The 17,693-nt window shown below is 46.4% G+C and overlaps 5 non-coding genes and 1 pseudogene across 5 annotated transcripts; all 6 read left to right on the top strand.

Annotated features, from left to right (window-relative positions):
* The first annotated feature begins 2,462 nt into the window (after positions 1–2,462).
* On the top strand, positions 2,463–2,650 carry LOC137010266 (U2 spliceosomal RNA). The gene has a single exon (XR_010893314.1). It is a non-coding gene; the product is annotated as a U2 spliceosomal RNA (small nuclear RNA).
* A 2,096-nt stretch (positions 2,651–4,746) lies between these two features.
* On the top strand, positions 4,747–4,910 carry LOC137009942 (U1 spliceosomal RNA). Its single transcript, XR_010893028.1, has one exon. It is a non-coding gene; the product is annotated as a U1 spliceosomal RNA (small nuclear RNA).
* An 863-nt stretch (positions 4,911–5,773) lies between these two features.
* LOC137010196 (U2 spliceosomal RNA) lies at positions 5,774–5,964 on the top strand. The gene has a single exon (XR_010893269.1). It is a non-coding gene; the product is annotated as a U2 spliceosomal RNA (small nuclear RNA).
* Positions 5,965–8,058: 2,094 nt separating this feature from the next.
* On the top strand, positions 8,059–8,222 carry LOC137009941 (U1 spliceosomal RNA). The gene has a single exon (XR_010893027.1). It is a non-coding gene; the product is annotated as a U1 spliceosomal RNA (small nuclear RNA).
* Positions 8,223–14,574: 6,352 nt separating this feature from the next.
* On the top strand, positions 14,575–14,752 carry LOC137010252 (U2 spliceosomal RNA; annotated as a pseudogene).
* A 2,095-nt stretch (positions 14,753–16,847) lies between these two features.
* Positions 16,848–17,011, top strand: LOC137009940 (U1 spliceosomal RNA). The gene has a single exon (XR_010893026.1). It is a non-coding gene; the product is annotated as a U1 spliceosomal RNA (small nuclear RNA).
* Positions 17,012–17,693: the final 682 nt, after the last annotated feature.

Here is a 17,693-nt window from a genome sequence, read left to right as displayed (position 1 = left end):
TCAGGAGGGCAGAGAGGCAGCTGAGGAGTGGGGCAGATTCTATGCTATCCAAGAGAGGGTTAAAGGTTTTTATATGAAGGAAGCAGAGAAATTTATGTTAGAAATGGGTGCAAGGAGACGGTTTTTAGAGGAGGGTCCATCAAAATATTTTTTTGCCTCTGTGAGGAGACAGCAGCAGAGGAAATGCATAGAAGGGTTAAAGACAGAGAAGGGTAATGTTACATCTACAGCTGAAATGTTGAAGACGGTGGCAGTTTTTTATAAACAGCTTTTTAGCCCCCGAGGTTTGGTAGACTCTCAGGCGAGGGTGTTCTTGACAAGTTTAGAGAGTGTCTTGGAGGGTGATGATGCTGCCGCATTAGAAGGGGAGGTGTCTTTGCAGGAGGCAGAAGAGGCAATGGCATCACTTAGGAAAGGGACAGCTCCTGGCTGTGATGGGTTGCCAGTTGAGATATACTGCTCCTTTTGGCAACTTATTGGACAGGACCTGGTTGAGGTGTATAATGAGAGCCTGATGACTGGGTCACTCACAGCTTCTATGAGGACAGGGCATGTCTCCCTTTTGTATAAGAAGGGAGATAAGACAGATTTGGCAAACTGGAGGCCCATCACTCTCCTTACTACTGACTATAAAATCCTTGCGAAGGTCATAGCTATACGAATGAGGTCTGTGGTGGGGAAGGTGGTGCACCCAGACCAGACTTGTGGGGTACCAGGCCGCTCTGGCAGCCTAAATTTGACTTTGATCAGAGATGCTATTGGGTGGGCTGAGCAACGGCAGCTTTCTCTAGCAATTTTGAGCCTCGACCAGGAGAAAGCTTTTGATCGAGTTAGTCTCTCCTTTTTGTTTGCAGTTCTTGAGAGGGTAGGTTTTGGGGCAAGTATCAGGGCGTGGGTTCGTTTATTGTATAAGGGGGCGGTAAGTAAGTTTAAAGTTAATGGTTTCCTGACAGAGTCAGTTGAGCAGCTGGGAGGAGTAAGACAGGGATGTCCTCTCTCCCCTCTTCTTTATATTTTGTTCATTGAACCTTTAGCTTCCCGTTTAAGGGCATGTCAGGCCTTTACTGGCCTGCACATGCCGGGGGCTGGAGGTCTGCAAGCAAAGGTGTCGCTGTATGCAGATGACATGACACTGTTTTTGACATCAAGGCAGGATTTTTTAGAAACAAGCAAGATTTTGGGAGATTTTGGGAGGGTTACAGGGGCGAAAGTGAACATGTCAAAGTCAGCCGTCATGTATGTAGGTCGATGGGCTAGGCGGGAGACAGCCATTGAGGGATATAGCTTATGTGAAGATGGTCTGAAGGTTTTGGGAGTGCGTTTCTTCAGGCAGAACAGCGCTAAGGAGAACTGGAGGGTTTTGATTGGGAAAGTGCGCTCCAAAATTGGCCTTTGGAACACTAGAGAGCTTTCTTTAACTAGCCGAACATTAGTGATAAAAGCAGACTTGTTGCCTACAGTCAATTATTTGGCATATGTGTTCCCTCTTCCCTATAATTGTGGCAGAGAGTTGGAAGGTCTTGTGTTCTCCTTTCTGTGGAAGGGAAGGTGCGAGCTGGTATCCAGGGCTCAGGTGAGCCAAGAAATTAAGAAGGGTGGGAGGGAGGTGCCTTTTTTTACCTTGTGGGTAGCATCTATTTTTTCATCCTTTGTGGCACGTTTAATCCTACAGGCAACAAACCACAAAGCTTATTTTTTTGCAAGGTTCTGGGCAGCCTTTCCACTAAGATCTTTGATTGCATGGGATAAGTTGGTTCCGTGGGCTTTTGACAGGCCGGAAGAATATCAGTGGTTTGCCAAATTTATACGTCAACATCCTTGGTGTCTGGAACAGGGAACAGTGATAAATCATAGGGAACTGTACAAGGGTTTAAGGGAGAGGGGGGCAGGGAAGGGGGGACTAGAGAGATTTCTTCCCATCACTGTGAATTGGGCAATGCTACAGCCAGCATATGTGGATGGAGCTTGCAGAGACCTTCATTGGTTGGGGGCCCTGGGGCGTTTGCCTGTAAGGGAGAGGCAGTATCGTCATGGGCAAGGGAAGTCACCTTTCTGCCCAATTGGTTGTGGGAGGGAGGAAACAATAGAACATGTATTTTGGACATGCCCAGTTTCATCTGCCTTCTGGACTTTGCTGTATCAGTGGTGGAAGGGGTGGAAAGGTCCTCCTCTGACCCGGAACCTGGTAATTTATGGGGAGGGTCTGGGGGGACAGAAGTTTGAATTGAGGAAGGTGGTGTGGATAATTATATCAGAAGGCAAAAGGGTTTTGTGGAATCACAGAACTTCGATGTTAAGGTCCAAACGAACAGGATGGGGTCCTAAATCAATTTTTTATTGTGTTTTGGCTAGAGTGCAGGGCGCAGTGCAAAATGATAATATTGAGGGGGAAATTAAAAAATGTTTGAAGGGAAAAAGGGATTAAATGGGACCTAAAGTGAGTTATAAAAAGTATGTGTTGATGAACTGTCTGAGTTTGTGTATGTAAAAGATGGAATCTGTTCTTATCAGTTTAATATCTGATACGTCCCCTATCTGGGGACTACATATTAAATGGATTTTTGGCTCATGGAGCCGGAACCGGGGCTTGCTCCGTCCACTCCACGCATCGACCTGGTATTGCAGTGTCTCCAGGAACGGTGTGCTTCCCCTTTTGGGGGACTGCAAATCGTTGTGGTTAATAGCAGAGGGAATGTCGCTGGAGCTTCACAAGGAGTCTCTATGTACCTGCGGTGGGGTGGCTGGCAGGGTGGCACCGTCTCGCACCCTTATGAAACGGTCGCCGTTGTTCCAAAGCAGCGGTTCCCAAACCAGCACTGCACGTCTTGAATGTCACTCTTGTCTGATGCGCCCGTCTGAGGTCTTGGAGTCTTTACCAACGAGCTGATGAGTTGGATCGGGTGTGTTTGATCAGGGAGACATCTAATCAAACACGCCTGACTGATGGGAACCACTGGTCTAAAGGACCGCAGCTCGTGTACAGGTGCTGGTCATATAATTAGAATGTCATCAAAAAGTTGATTTATTTCACTAATTCCTTTCAAAAAGTGAAACTTGTATATATCATATTCATTCATTACACACAGACTGAGAGGTTTCACATGTTTATTTCTTTTCATTTTGATGAGTATAGCTGACAACTATGGAAAATCCCAAAGTCACTATCTCAGAAAATTAGAATATTGTGAAAAGGTTCAATATTGAAGACACCTGGTGCCACACACTCTTATCAGCTAATTAACTCAAAACACCTGCAAAGGCCTTTAAATGGTCTCTCAGTCTAGTTCTGTAGGCTACACAGTCATGGGGAAGACTGCTGACTTGACAGTTGTCCAAAAGACGACCACTGACACCTTGCACAAGGAGGCCAAGACACAAAAGGTCATTGCAAAAGAGGCTGGCTGTTCGCAGAGCTCTGTGTCCAAGCACATTAATAGAGAGGCGAAGGGAAGGAAAAGATGTGGTAGAAAAAAAAGTGTACTAGCAATAGGGATAACCGCACCCTGGAGAGGACTGTGAAACAGAACCCATTCAAAAATGTGGGGGAGATTCACAAAGAGTGGACTGCAGCTGGAGTCAGTGCTTCAAGAACCCCTACGCACAGACGTATGCAAGACATGGTTTTCAGCTGTCTCGTTCCTTGTGTCAAGCCACTCTTGAACAACAGACAGCGTCAGAGGCGCCTCGACAAAAAGGACTGGACTGCTGCTGAGTGGTCCAAAGTTACGTTCTCTGATGAAAGTCAATTTGGCATTTCCTTTGGAAATCGGGGTCCCAGAGTCTGGAGGAAGAGAGGAGAGGCACACAATCCACGTCGCTTGAGGGCCAGCCTAAAGTTTCCACAGTCAGTGATGGTTTGGGGTGCCATGTCATCTGCTGGTGTTGGCCCACTGTGTTTTCTGAGGTCCAAGGTCAACGCAGCCGTATACCAGGAAGTTTTAGAGCACTTCATGCTTCCTGCTGCTGACCAACTTTATGGAGATGCAGATTTCATTTCCCAACAGGACTTGGCACCTGCACACAGTGCCAAAGCTACCAGTACCCGGTTTAAGGACCATGGTATCCCTGTTCTTAATTGGCCAGCAAACTCGCCTGACCTTAACCCCATAGAAAATCTACGGGGTATTGTGAAGAGGAAGATGCCATATGCCAGACCCAACAATTAAGAAGAGCTGAAGGCCACTATCAGAGCAACCTGGGCTCTCATAACACCTGAGCAGTGCCACAGACCGATCGACTCCATGCCACGCCGCATTGCTGCAGTAATTCAGGCAAAAGGAGCCCCAACTAAGTATTGAGTGCTGCACACGCTCATACTTTTCATGTTTATAGTTTTCAGTTGGCCAAGATTTCTAAAAATCCTTTCTTTGTATTGGTCTTAAGTAATATTCTAAATTTGCTGAGATACCGGATTTGGGATTTTCCTTAGTTGTCAGTTATAATCATCAAAATTAAAAGAAATAAACATTTGAAATATATCAGTCTGTGTGCAATGTACATAATATACAAGTTTGACTTTTTGAAAGGAATTAGTGAAAGAAATCAACTTTTTGATGACATTCTAATCATACGACCAGCACCTGTAGGTGCTTGGCAGTTTGCCGGCTTGAAGGCATGGTCACGGAAATCGCAGTCAAGTAATGGAAGGGACACGCCCTTCCTTTGCTTGGGGTGGGGGAGGGGGTCACCGTTGATGAGGACGGCAAAGAGGGATAGGGTAGCCTCTGACTGGAGGCCTGGGGACTCATACTTACCTGGCAGGGGAGACACCATGATCAGGAAGGTGGTTCACCCAGGGCGAGGCTCGGCCATTGCACTCCGGTTGTGCTGACCCCTGCGAATTCCCCAAATGTGGGAATCTCGACTGCATAATTTATGGTAGTGGGGGACTGCGTTCGCGCTCTCCCCTGGACATACTGGTTGAAAGAAGATTAGGTGGTGCCGAGAGAACCTGTGGTTTCTAACAGTCGAAGCGTTGTCTGTGGCTCCGTGTGTGTTTGCACGCCCCTTTTATGGAATCGGGTGTTGCGTGCGCTCGCCTGGTTTCGCAAAGTTCTGAGTTTTCCTTCAGGGACGACAGGCTTTTGGGGGCACTCGACCATGGCCGTTTTCTAAATGACCCCGTGGTCGCTAGTGTCACGACCGGCTCAAAGCCGTGACAAATGAAACGGAGGACATAGGCAGCTTGGTAGGTTGCAACGAAAAGAGATTTATCAGCATAAATAAGAAAATATATGAAACAAGAAATCAACAAAACCAAACACAATTTCTGTCAGACACATCAATAACCAAACATCAGACAGAACCACATTTAAATGAATAAGGAACTCAAAATAAACAAAGACCAAAATCAAAACCAAAGCACCCAGGAGCAAGCAACACACCACGCCAAACAAAGCCCAAGCTTTATAGAGGGAAGCACGGGTGTACATGGTTCACTTGATGAGTCTCCCAGCCACACCCACTGGCCGGCCGTAGCAGGAAGAACGAGGGACTCGTCACACTATCCAAATGTTAAAGTTGAGCTTTTTTTTTTCCCCCCCTCCTGATCAAGAACGACCTAGGGAGTCCAGAGAATTGTACTGCGGTGCTTTTGTGGAGGTCGATGGAAAAACCTAGGACCAGTTCGCGAAAGCAGGTTGTTTCAAATCATCTCCACTATTTAACAAACGATCTGATCGACAGCAGTGGTCCTAGAGGCAAAGTACGAAACCCACCGCGGCCCAGATGGGCGTCGCCTTTGCCGGCTCTGCCCCCACTGCTTGGCAACGGCATCGCTTCTCGGCCTTTTGGCTAAGATCAAGTGTAGTATCTGTTCTTATCAGTTTAATATCTGATACGTCTCCTATCTGGGGACTACATATTAAATGGATTTTTGGCTCATGGAGCCGGAACCGGGGCTTGCTCCGTCCACTCCACGCATCGACCTGGTATTGCAGTGTCTCCAGGAACGGTGTGCTTCCCCTTTTGGGGGACTGCAAATCGTTGTGGTTAATAGCAGAGGGAATGTCGCTGGAGCTTCACAAGGAGTCTCTATGTACTTGCGGTGGGGTGGCTGGCAGGGTGGCACCGTCTCGCACCCTTATGAAACGGTCGCCGTTGTTCCAAAGCAGCGGTTCCCAAACCAGCACTGCACGTCTTGAATGTCACTCTTGTCTGATGCGCCCGTCTGAGGTCTTGGAGTCTTTACCAACGAGCTGATGAGTTGGATCGGGTGTGTTTGATCAGGGAGACATCTAATCAAACACGCCTGACTGATGGGAACCACTGGTCTAAAGGACCGCAGCTCGTGTACAGGTGCTGGTCATATAATTAGAATGTCATCAAAAAGTTGATTTATTTCACTAATTCCTTTCAAAAAGTGAAACTTGTATATATCATATTCATTCATTACACACAGACTGAGAGGTTTCACATGTTTATTTCTTTTCATTTTGATGAGTATAGCTGACAACTATGGAAAATCCCAAAGTCACTATCTCAGAAAATTAGAATATTGTGAAAAGGTTCAATATTGAAGACACCTGGTGCCACACACTCTTATCAGCTAATTAACTCAAAACACCTGCAAAGGCCTTTAAATGGTCTCTCAGTCTAGTTCTGTAGGCTACACAGTCATGGGGAAGACTGCTGACTTGACAGTTGTCCAAAAGACGACCACTGACACCTTGCACAAGGAGGCCAAGACACAAAAGGTCATTGCAAAAGAGGCTGGCTGTTCGCAGAGCTCTGTGTCCAAGCACATTAATAGAGAGGCGAAGGGAAGGAAAAGATGTGGTAGAAAAAAGTGTACTAGCAATAGGGATAACCGCACCCTGGAGAGGACTGTGAAACAGAACCCATTCAAAAATGTGGGGGAGATTCACAAAGAGTGGACTGCAGCTGGAGTCAGTGCTTCAAGAACCCCTACGCACAGACGTATGCAAGACATGGTTTTCAGCTGTCTCGTTCCTTGTGTCAAGCCACTCTTGAACAACAGACAGCGTCAGAGGCGCCTCGACAAAAAGGACTGGACTGCTGCTGAGTGGTCCAAAGTTACGTTCTCTGATGAAAGTCAATTTGGCATTTCCTTTGGAAATCGGGGTCCCAGAGTCTGGAGGAAGAGAGGAGAGGCACACAATCCACGTCGCTTGAGGGCCAGCCTAAAGTTTCCACAGTCAGTGATGGTTTGGGGTGCCATGTCATCTGCTGGTGTTGGCCCACTGTGTTTTCTGAGGTCCAAGGTCAACGCAGCCGTATACCAGGAAGTTTTAGAGCACTTCATGCTTCCTGCTGCTGACCAACTTTATGGAGATGCAGATTTCATTTCCCAACAGGACTTGGCACCTGCACACAGTGCCAAAGCTACCAGTACCCGGTTTAAGGACCATGGTATCCCTGTTCTTAATTGGCCAGCAAACTCGCCTGACCTTAACCCCATAGAAAATCTACGGGGTATTGTGAAGAGGAAGATGCCATATGCCAGACCCAACAATTAAGAAGAGCTGAAGGCCACTATCAGAGCAACCTGGGCTCTCATAACACCTGAGCAGTGCCACAGACCGATCGACTCCATGCCACGCCGCATTGCTGCAGTAATTCAGGCAAAAGGAGCCCCAACTAAGTATTGAGTGCTGCACACGCTCATACTTTTCATGTTTATAGTTTTCAGTTGGCCAAGATTTCTAAAAATCCTTTCTTTGTATTGGTCTTAAGTAATATTCTAAATTTGCTGAGATACCGGATTTGGGATTTTCCTTAGTTGTCAGTTATAATCATCAAAATTAAAAGAAATAAACATTTGAAATATATCAGTCTGTGTGCAATGTACATAATATACAAGTTTGACTTTTTGAAAGGAATTAGTGAAAGAAATCAACTTTTTGATGACATTCTAATCATACGACCAGCACCTGTAGGTGCTTGGCAGTTTGCCGGCTTGAAGGCATGGTCACGGAAATCGCAGTCAAGTAATGGAAGGGACACGCCCTTCCTTTGCTTGGGGTGGGGGAGGGGGTCACCGTTGATGAGGACGGCAAAGAGGGATAGGGTAGCCTCTGACTGGAGGCCTGGGGACTCATACTTACCTGGCAGGGGAGACACCATGATCAGGAAGGTGGTTCACCCAGGGCGAGGCTCGGCCATTGCACTCCGGTTGTGCTGACCCCTGCGAATTCCCCAAATGTGGGAATCTCGACTGCATAATTTATGGTAGTGGGGGACTGCGTTCGCGCTCTCCCCTGGACATACTGGTTGAAAGAAGATTAGGTGGTGCCGAGAGAACCTGTGGTTTCTAACAGTCGTAGCGTTGTCTGTGGCTCCGTGTGTGTTTGCACGCCCCTTTTATGGAATCGGGTGTTGCGTGCGCTCGCCTGGTTTCGCAAAGTTCTGAGTTTTCCTTCAGGGACGACAGGCTTTTGGGGGCACTCGACCATGGCCGTTTTCTAAATGACCCCGTGGTCGCTATTGTCACGACCGGCTCAAAGCCGTGACAAATGAAACGGAGGACATAGGCAGCTTGGTAGGTTGCAACGAAAAGAGATTTATCAGCATAAATAAGAAAATATATGAAACAAGAAATCAACAAAACCAAACACAATTTCTGTCAGACACATCAATAACCAAACATCAGACAGAACCACATTTAAATGAATAAGGAACTCAAAATAAACAAAGACCAAAATCAAAACCAAAGCACCCAGGAGCAAGCAACACACCACGCCAAACAAAGCCCAAGCTTTATAGAGGGAAGCACGGGTGTACATGGTTCACTTGATGAGTCTCCCAGCCACACCCACTGGCCGGCCGTAGCAGGAAGAACGAGGGACTCGTCACACTATCCAAATGTTAAAGTTGAGCTTTGGCCCCCCCCCTCCTGATCAAGAACGACCTAGGGAGTCCAGAGAATTGTACTGCGGTGCTTTTGTGGAGGTCGATGGAAAAACCTAGGACCAGTTCGCGAAAGCAGGTTGTTTCAAATCATCTCCACTATTTAACAAACGATCTGATCGACAGCAGTGGTCCTAGAGGCAAAGTACGAAACCCACCGCGGCCCAGATGGGCGTCGCCTTTGCCGGCTCTGCCCCCACTGCTTGGCAACGGCATCGCTTCTCGGCCTTTTGGCTAAGATCAAGTATCTTGTCGTCAGGTTGAGCTGCGATCGCCTTTTGAGGGTTTCCTGGCTCGAGGTCTTGCTGTATCGCGAGCCCCCAACTTTCAAGAGGTATATTTGAAATTGCTGCTACTGTTTTTGTGAACAAGCTGTTTTAAGGTAAGGTTTTATTTATTTATTTATTTATTTATTTATTTGGTAATTTATTTATTGGTTTTTTGATTTGTAAAGTTTGTTTTAGGCTGTTGGTGCCTCCACCATGTCGGCTGCCCGTGCCGGCTTGCGGAGGCACCACAGCGTGCGTTTTTTATTCAGAGAAGTTGATGGAAGGCTCTTGGGGATGTCACGTCTCGACTTCTCCAGAAAGCTTCTCCAGAAGACCTTACATTTTAAACCTGAAGAACTGAATTGTATTGTGACTCTGCCCCTGAACAAAGGCTATGATGTTAGCTTTAGAGCTGTTTCCCACCTGAATGATTTTTGGCACAGATTTGAATCAGTAAAATCCCAGTTCTCCATGTTTACTGTTGAAAAGCTATCTGATAATACACTTAAAACTGTGATTGTTAGAATGTTTAATGAGACAGTGACTGGGGAGGACATTTGTGTCTGGCTGGGTAGATTTTGCACGGTTCGAGGCCAGCCAGTCAAGGTTTTAGATGAGGATGGCATCTGGACATGCTCCTGGCGAATTCCCATTAAACAATGGGAAGATGCCGGGAGCTACCAGGGCCTGAAGCATCTGCCTTCTATGATTGTGCTGGGTGAGAACAGAGGCTACATTCATTACCAGGGCATGCCCAAATTATGCAGAAAATGTGGAAAGTTTGGGCATTTGGCTGAAGCATGCCAAGAAATTGTATGTGGGAAATGCAGAGAAATTGGTCACAATTTTGAAGAGTGTACCAATGGCAGGCGGTGCAACCTGTGTGGAGAATCAAACCATCTCTACAGAGATTGCCCAAAAAGCTTTGCCAACAAACTTAAAGGCAACAAAATGGCCGCCCCACAATCAGAGCAAACAGAAGAACAAAGGGAGGAGGAGGCGGTCCCTGAGGTTTTGGCGGGAAATTCAAATTCTCTGCCAACCTCAGGGATTGGGCAGGAAAGAGGAAGTGGGGCGGCTAAAGGGGCAGAGTCACAGATTGAAACGAAACAGGGGGAGGGAACCACTCCCAGACAAGAGAAAGGAAATGATACAAAAGATGAAGAGGAGGAAACGGTTTCCTCCCTCAACACCGTTTCTGAGATAAGTATGCCATCAAGTGGGAGTGAAGCTGACTGTTCACTCCCAAATGCTCAAGTGCAGAAAAGGACTGCGAGATCTCCTCTGTCACATACAGAGGAGAAAAGGCTGCGGGCGGCGCATCGGCTAGATAGTTCCGCTTCGGAAGATCTAGACCGTATGTGGCCCGCAGAGTCTCCCAATGAAGTCTCTTTCCTGCACATCAAGCTGAGAACATCGTCACCCAAAGAGCCACAAGAGGTTCTCTCTGTGGACTCTGAAGTGGCGAGCATTTGCCCTCCTGATCCCTTTTTTTCTGGGGAAAAGGAGAGGCAAATGCCACATGAAATAACATGATTTTAATGTAATGTTCTGCAGTCTTTTTGTTTTTCTTCTTAAATGTTTGTATTTTTAACCATACTGCTCATGGCCCTCACTATCTCTACAATCAATGTGAGAAGTGTGAGGTCTACTCTTCGAGCACAGAGTGTTTTATCAAGTTTAAAAAATTTTAAGTCAGATATTTATTTATTGCAAGAGTGTGCTCTGCCTTTTTTAACAAACTACAGGAGATGGCAAGAACTTTGGACCCCAGGACCCTCCATCTGGAGTGGCTCCAATTTTAACAAAAATGACGGTGTTGCCTTTTTAATTAATAATCCCAATATCTTGGTGAAGGGCAGCACTGTGGTGAGGGATGGGCGGGCAATTTTAGTTAATCTGACTTTTTTAGGTAAGGATTTTAATGTTTTAAATATGTATGGTTTTACAGGAAAAAATGAGAGATACGAGCTTTTAGAAGATTTGCAGCCCCACATGTTAGGTAGGGCTCCCCTAGTGGTTGCAGGGGATTTTAATTGTGTTTTAACAAAAAAAGATAGAAAAAGGGTAGGAGATGATTTTAAGGTTGACAAGACATCAGTTTTATTAAAGAAATTAGTCAAAGATTTTAAGTTAGTCGACTGTTTTAAAACAATGCATCAGAGAGAGGAGGGCTTCACCTGGTTCAGTGGTGATGGCGCCAGAGCCTCTCGAATTGACTATATTTTTACAAGAGACTGCCCGCCAACCGATGCAACATTGACCCCCCTTTTCTTCACTGATCACATGATGCTCTCCTGCACCCTTTCACTACCCACGGGTGTGACAGTAGGGGGAGGGCTGTGGAAGCTGAACTGCTCCCTATTAGAGGATGAAGAAGTGGTTAGAGAGTATAGGGAGCAGTTCAGCCAATGGCAGACTCTCCAGGACTTTTACGACTCACGGGCACAGTGGTGGGAGATGGTGAAACAAAAGACAGGACATTTTTTTAGAAAAATAGGTAAAGAGAAAAAGAACAAAGAAAAAGATGCATGATGGGGCTGCAAAAAAGACTGCAGAGATATTTTAACCTTTTAAATAATGGATTGGATTTTAAAGAGGAAATAAAGGAAGTAAAGAAAGAAATGTCAGTTTTATCCGAAGCTCAAAGTAAGGGAGTCATTTTAAGATGCAAAGAAAAAGAGATAGAAGAAGGAGAAAAGTGTACACGATATTTTTTTAAAAAGACTATTTCACGGGGAGGGTCAATAACCATTTTAAAAACTTTTGGAGGGAGGGAGGCAAAAAACATGGAGGAAATTTTAGGTGAAATAGAACATTTTTATAGTAATTTATATAGTCCAAAAGAAGCACACGACGGCATCTTAAAGGAAGTTTTAGATTTTTTAGATAAAAAGATAAAGAGTCCAAACGTGCTTTTAGCCCAGGATTTTACTCTTTTAGAATTAAAAGAATCCCTCAAAGGTTTTAAAAAAGGGAAGTCCCCAGGAATGGATGGACTTCCCTTGGAGTTTTACTTGACTTTCTGGGACATTTTAGCACATGACCTACTGACAGTTTTTAAAGAATTTGAGACTCTCGACAGACTTCCGGACAGCTTTAGAGTAGGGATAGTTTCATTATTATACAAAAAAGGAGACAGGACTGACTTGAAGAACTGGCGACCAATCACGCTTTTAAATTTTGACTGTAAACTTTTTAGTAAGATTTTAGCCACACGCATGTCGACTGTTCTAGAGGACGTAATCCACCTGGATCAAGCATGCGCTGTGCCCGGTAGGAAGATCACAGACAGCCTGGTGCTGATTAGAGACGCCATCTGTTACGCGAGAGACAGAAATATTCGGCTAGTAGTCCTAAATTTAGATTTTGAAAAAGCTTTTGACCGCATCTCGCACCAGTTCCTTTTTAAGGTACTGGAAAAAATGGGGTTCCCAGGGAGGTTTATAGCTTGGGTGGGACTGCTTTACAACAGCCTAGTCAGTAAATTTGCAGTTAATGGGCATCTATCCAAAGCTGTAAACATTCACAGCGGCGTCCGTCAGGGGTGTCCTTTATCTCCCCTACTGTATGTGGCCTGCATTGAGCCACTGGCACAAATCTTGAGAAGGGATAAATGGATTAAAGGACTGGACATCCCAGGGACTGGTGGACTGACAGCGACCTGTGTTTTATATATGGACGACGTAACCCTTTTAGCGACTGACCTTTTATCGGTACGAAGAGCATTGGACTTGACTGACTGGTACGGTCGGGCCTCGGGCGCCAAGCTCAATAGGAGTAAGTCCGAGGCCCAGCTCTTCGGGCCGTGGGGAAACGTGGACACAGGTGGACTGGATTTGGATTTTAAAGACAATGACCTGACAGTTTTAGGTGTAAAGTTTGACAAAGAGGGTGGAGGACGGGGGAACTGGACTGACATCTTAGGGAAAGTTAGGCAAAGACTGGGGTTTTGGGGACTAAGACAAATGACGATTGAAGGAAAGATTTTAATTTTTAAAGCAGTGATTTTACCCCTAATTTTACTTGTCTGTTCTGTTTTTAGTCCCCCAAGAAGATTCCTGGCCAACCTGGAGAGGGCGGTATTTTATTTCCTGTGGGGGTCCAAGTGGGAACGACTGAAGAGGGAGGTCGTTAAAAAAAGAAAAGAGAATGGCGGGAAAGGCCTCCCAGACCCCCACTTGTTTTTAGGAAGCCGCTTTGCCGCCCTCCATGTCCAATATGCATTGACCTCATCCAGAGAGAACAAGACAGCGGCTATGGCTCGTTTCTGGATGGGGTCTTACCTAAGAGCGTTGAGAGTTTTACCAATTGATCTTAAAAGTCCAGTGTCTTTTAATATGCCAAAAGAGTACAGTTTTATTAAGACCTTTTTAAAGAAACACTCATTGGAAGGAAAGGATGCCACCATTTTAACTAATCACAAGTCTTTGATCTCTCTTGTGCAGGATCGAGAAACGGTGAGTCCAATCCCAGGCCTCACGTTAAGTGAGGCCAGACAAGTTTGGCGGAACGTTGCCCACCCAGCTCTCCAGAACAGGCACAAAGACTTGGCGTGGATGGTGGCCCACGAGATCCTCCCGGTCAGGGCGGTTATGCACTCCAGAGGCATGGCCAAAAACTCTACCTGCCCACGGTCCGGATGTGGTTCCCCGGAGACCGTCCATCATCTGCTCTGGGAGTGCGGCGCTGCGCGGGACCTGTGGGCCAAGACCGGCCCCCTGTTTTTCCCGTGCCTGCCAGCGGGTGGGGCCCAGGTGGATTACAAGCTCGCCATCCTGGGGGTGGGTCAGGGCTTGAAGGACTTGACACCGCAAGATTTTACCTCGCTCTGGCTCACCCTAAACGTGATCAAGGATGCCATCTGGGCAACCAGAAACCTGCTGGTGGGGAAACGCGTGACGGCCCCCTCCACGCGTGCGAGCAGAGGATAAGATCTATGCTGCAGGGTGGGCCGCACGTCGTTATTCGGATGGGGGGCCGGGGTCGCACGAGAAGGTCCCGGCCGCCACCGACCTTGGCCGCCCGTAGATGCACCCTCACCACACCGGCTACGGGAACAGCGGGCCAGCGGGCCGGAGGAGAGGGGATTTCCGCTGGGCCCCGGAAGCGGGGAGTCTTGGGCCTGTTCTGGAGACCTGGAGTGAATGGAAATTCTTGATAAGGACTCACCCTCGATCCTGTACAACAGATGATGTTTTAGTTGAAATGTTTTATTGTCTCTTATCTCGACTATTTATTCATTTATTTTATTTTTATTTTTATTTTCAGTCATCTGCCCTGCTTTTAACACCACACTGATTTACATACATGGACCTTTACACGACACACAACAATAACTGATTTTAACCAGAATTGTGTCACCTCCGTTTTAATTTGTGGAACTGAGTATGTTTTAAAATGTGTGGCATGAAAAAATGAATGAAAATGTGACAATAAAACTTTTCGAAAAAAAAAAAAAATCTGTTCTTATCAGTTTAATATCTGATACGTCTCCTATCTGGGGACTACATATTAAATGGATTTTTGGCTCATGGAGCCGGAACCGGGGCTTGCTCCGTCCACTCCACGCATCGACCTGGTATTGCAGTGTCTCCAGGAACGGTGTGCTTCCCCTTTTGGGGGACTGCAAATCGTTGTGGTTAATAGCAGAGGGAATGTCGCTGGAGCTTCACAAGGAGTCTCTATGTACCTGCGGTGGGGTGGCTGGCAGGGTGGCACCGTCTCGCACCCTTATGAAACGGTCGCCGTTGTTCCAAAGCAGCGGTTCCCAAACCAGCACTGCACGTCTTGAATGTCACTCTTGTCTGATGCGCCCGTCTGAGGTCTTGGAGTCTTTACCAACGAGCTGATGAGTTGGATCGGGTGTGTTTGATCAGGGAGACATCTAATCAAACACGCCTGACTGATGGGAACCACTGGTCTAAAGGACCGCAGCTCGTGTACAGGTGCTGGTCATATAATTAGAATGTCATCAAAAAGTTGATTTATTTCACTAATTCCTTTCAAAAAGTGAAACTTGTATATATCATATTCATTCATTACACACAGACTGAGAGGTTTCACATGTTTATTTCTTTTCATTTTGATGAGTATAGCTGACAACTATGGAAAATCCCAAAGTCACTATCTCAGAAAATTAGAATATTGTGAAAAGGTTCAATATTGAAGACACCTGGTGCCACACACTCTTATCAGCTAATTAACTCAAAACACCTGCAAAGGCCTTTAAATGGTCTCTCAGTCTAGTTCTGTAGGCTACACAGTCATGGGGAAGACTGCTGACTTGACAGTTGTCCAAAAGACGACCACTGACACCTTGCACAAGGAGGCCAAGACACAAAAGGTCATTGCAAAAGAGGCTGGCTGTTCGCAGAGCTCTGTGTCCAAGCACATTAATAGAGAGGCGAAGGGAAGGAAAAGATGTGGTAGAAAAAAAGTGTACTAGCAATAGGGATAACCGCACCCTGGAGAGGACTGTGAAACAGAACCCATTCAAAAATGTGGGGGAGATTCACAAAGAGTGGACTGCAGCTGGAGTCAGTGCTTCAAGAACCCCTACGCACAGACGTATGCAAGACATGGTTTTCAGCTGTCTCGTTCCTTGTGTCAAGCCACTCTTGAACAACAGACAGCGTCAGAGGCGCCTCGACAAAAAGGACTGGACTGCTGCTGAGTGGTCCAAAGTTACGTTCTCTGATGAAAGTCAATTTGGCATTTCCTTTGGAAATCGGGGTCCCAGAGTCTGGAGGAAGAGAGGAGAGGCACACAATCCACGTCGCTTGAGGGCCAGCCTAAAGTTTCCACAGTCAGTGATGGTTTGGGGTGCCATGTCATCTGCTGGTGTTGGCCCACTGTGTTTTCTGAGGTCCAAGGTCAACGCAGCCGTATACCAGGAAGTTTTAGAGCACTTCATGCTTCCTGCTGCTGACCAACTTTATGGAGATGCAGATTTCATTTCCCAACAGGACTTGGCACCTGCACACAGTGCCAAAGCTACCAGTACCCGGTTTAAGGACCATGGTATCCCTGTTCTTAATTGGCCAGCAAACTCGCCTGACCTTAACCCCATAGAAAATCTACGGGGTATTGTGAAGAGGAAGATGCCATATGCCAGACCCAACAATTAAGAAGAGCTGAAGGCCACTATCAGAGCAACCTGGGCTCTCATAACACCTGAGCAGTGCCACAGACCGATCGACTCCATGCCACGCCGCATTGCTGCAGTAATTCAGGCAAAAGGAGCCCCAACTAAGTATTGAGTGCTGCACACGCTCATACTTTTCATGTTTATAGTTTTCAGTTGGCCAAGATTTCTAAAAATCCTTTCTTTGTATTGGTCTTAAGTAATATTCTAAATTTGCTGAGATACCGGATTTGGGATTTTCCTTAGTTGTCAGTTATAATCATCAAAATTAAAAGAAATAAACATTTGAAATATATCAGTCTGTGTGCAATGTACATAATATACAAGTTTGACTTTTTGAAAGGAATTAGTGAAAGAAATCAACTTTTTGATGACATTCTAATCATACGACCAGCACCTGTAGGTGCTTGGCAGTTTGCCGGCTTGAAGGCATGGTCACGGAAATCGCAGTCAAGTAATGGAAGGGACACGCCCTTCCTTTGCTTGGGGTGGGGGAGGGGGTCACCGTTGATGAGGACGGCAAAGAGGGATAGGGTAGCCTCTGACTGGAGGCCTGGGGACTCATACTTACCTGGCAGGGGAGACACCATGATCAGGAAGGTGGTTCACCCAGGGCGAGGCTCGGCCATTGCACTCCGGTTGTGCTGACCCCTGCGAATTCCCCAAATGTGGGAATCTCGACTGCATAATTTATGGTAGTGGGGGACTGCGTTCGCGCTCTCCCCTGGACATACTGGTTGAAAGAAGATTAGGTGGTGCCGAGAGAACCTGTGGTTTCTAACAGTCGAAGCGTTGTCTGTGGCTCCGTGTGTGTTTGCACGCCCCTTTTATGGAATCGGGTGTTGCGTGCGCTCGCCTGGTTTCGCAAAGTTCTGAGTTTTCCTTCAGGGACGACAGGCTTTTGGGGGCACTCGACCATGGCCGTTTTCTAAATGACCCCGTGGTCGCTAGTGTCACGACCGGCTCAAAGCCGTGACAAATGAAACGGAGGACATAGGCAGCTTGGTAGGTTGCAACGAAAAGAGATTTATCAGCATAAATAAGAAAATATATGAAACAAGAAATCAACAAAACCAAACACAATTTCTGTCAGACACATCAATAACCAAACATCAGACAGAACCACATTTAAATGAATAAGGAACTCAAAATAAACAAAGACCAAAATCAAAACCAAAGCACCCAGGAGCAAGCAACACACCACGCCAAACAAAGCCCAAGCTTTATAGAGGGAAGCACGGGTGTACATGGTTCACTTGATGAGTCTCCCAGCCACACCCACTGGCCGGCCGTAGCAGGAAGAACGAGGGACTCGTCACACTATCCAAATGTTAAAGTTGAGCTTTTTTTTTTTTCACCCCCCTCCTGATCAAGAACGACCTAGGGAGTCCAGAGAATTGTACTGCGGT

Source organism: Chanodichthys erythropterus, chromosome 20, assembly GCF_024489055.1.
Source record: "Chanodichthys erythropterus isolate Z2021 chromosome 20, ASM2448905v1, whole genome shotgun sequence".
Lineage (NCBI taxonomy): Eukaryota > Metazoa > Chordata > Actinopteri > Cypriniformes > Xenocyprididae > Chanodichthys > Chanodichthys erythropterus.
Note: the sequence above shows the minus strand (reverse complement) of the source record. Positions and strands in the feature narration are given on the sequence as shown.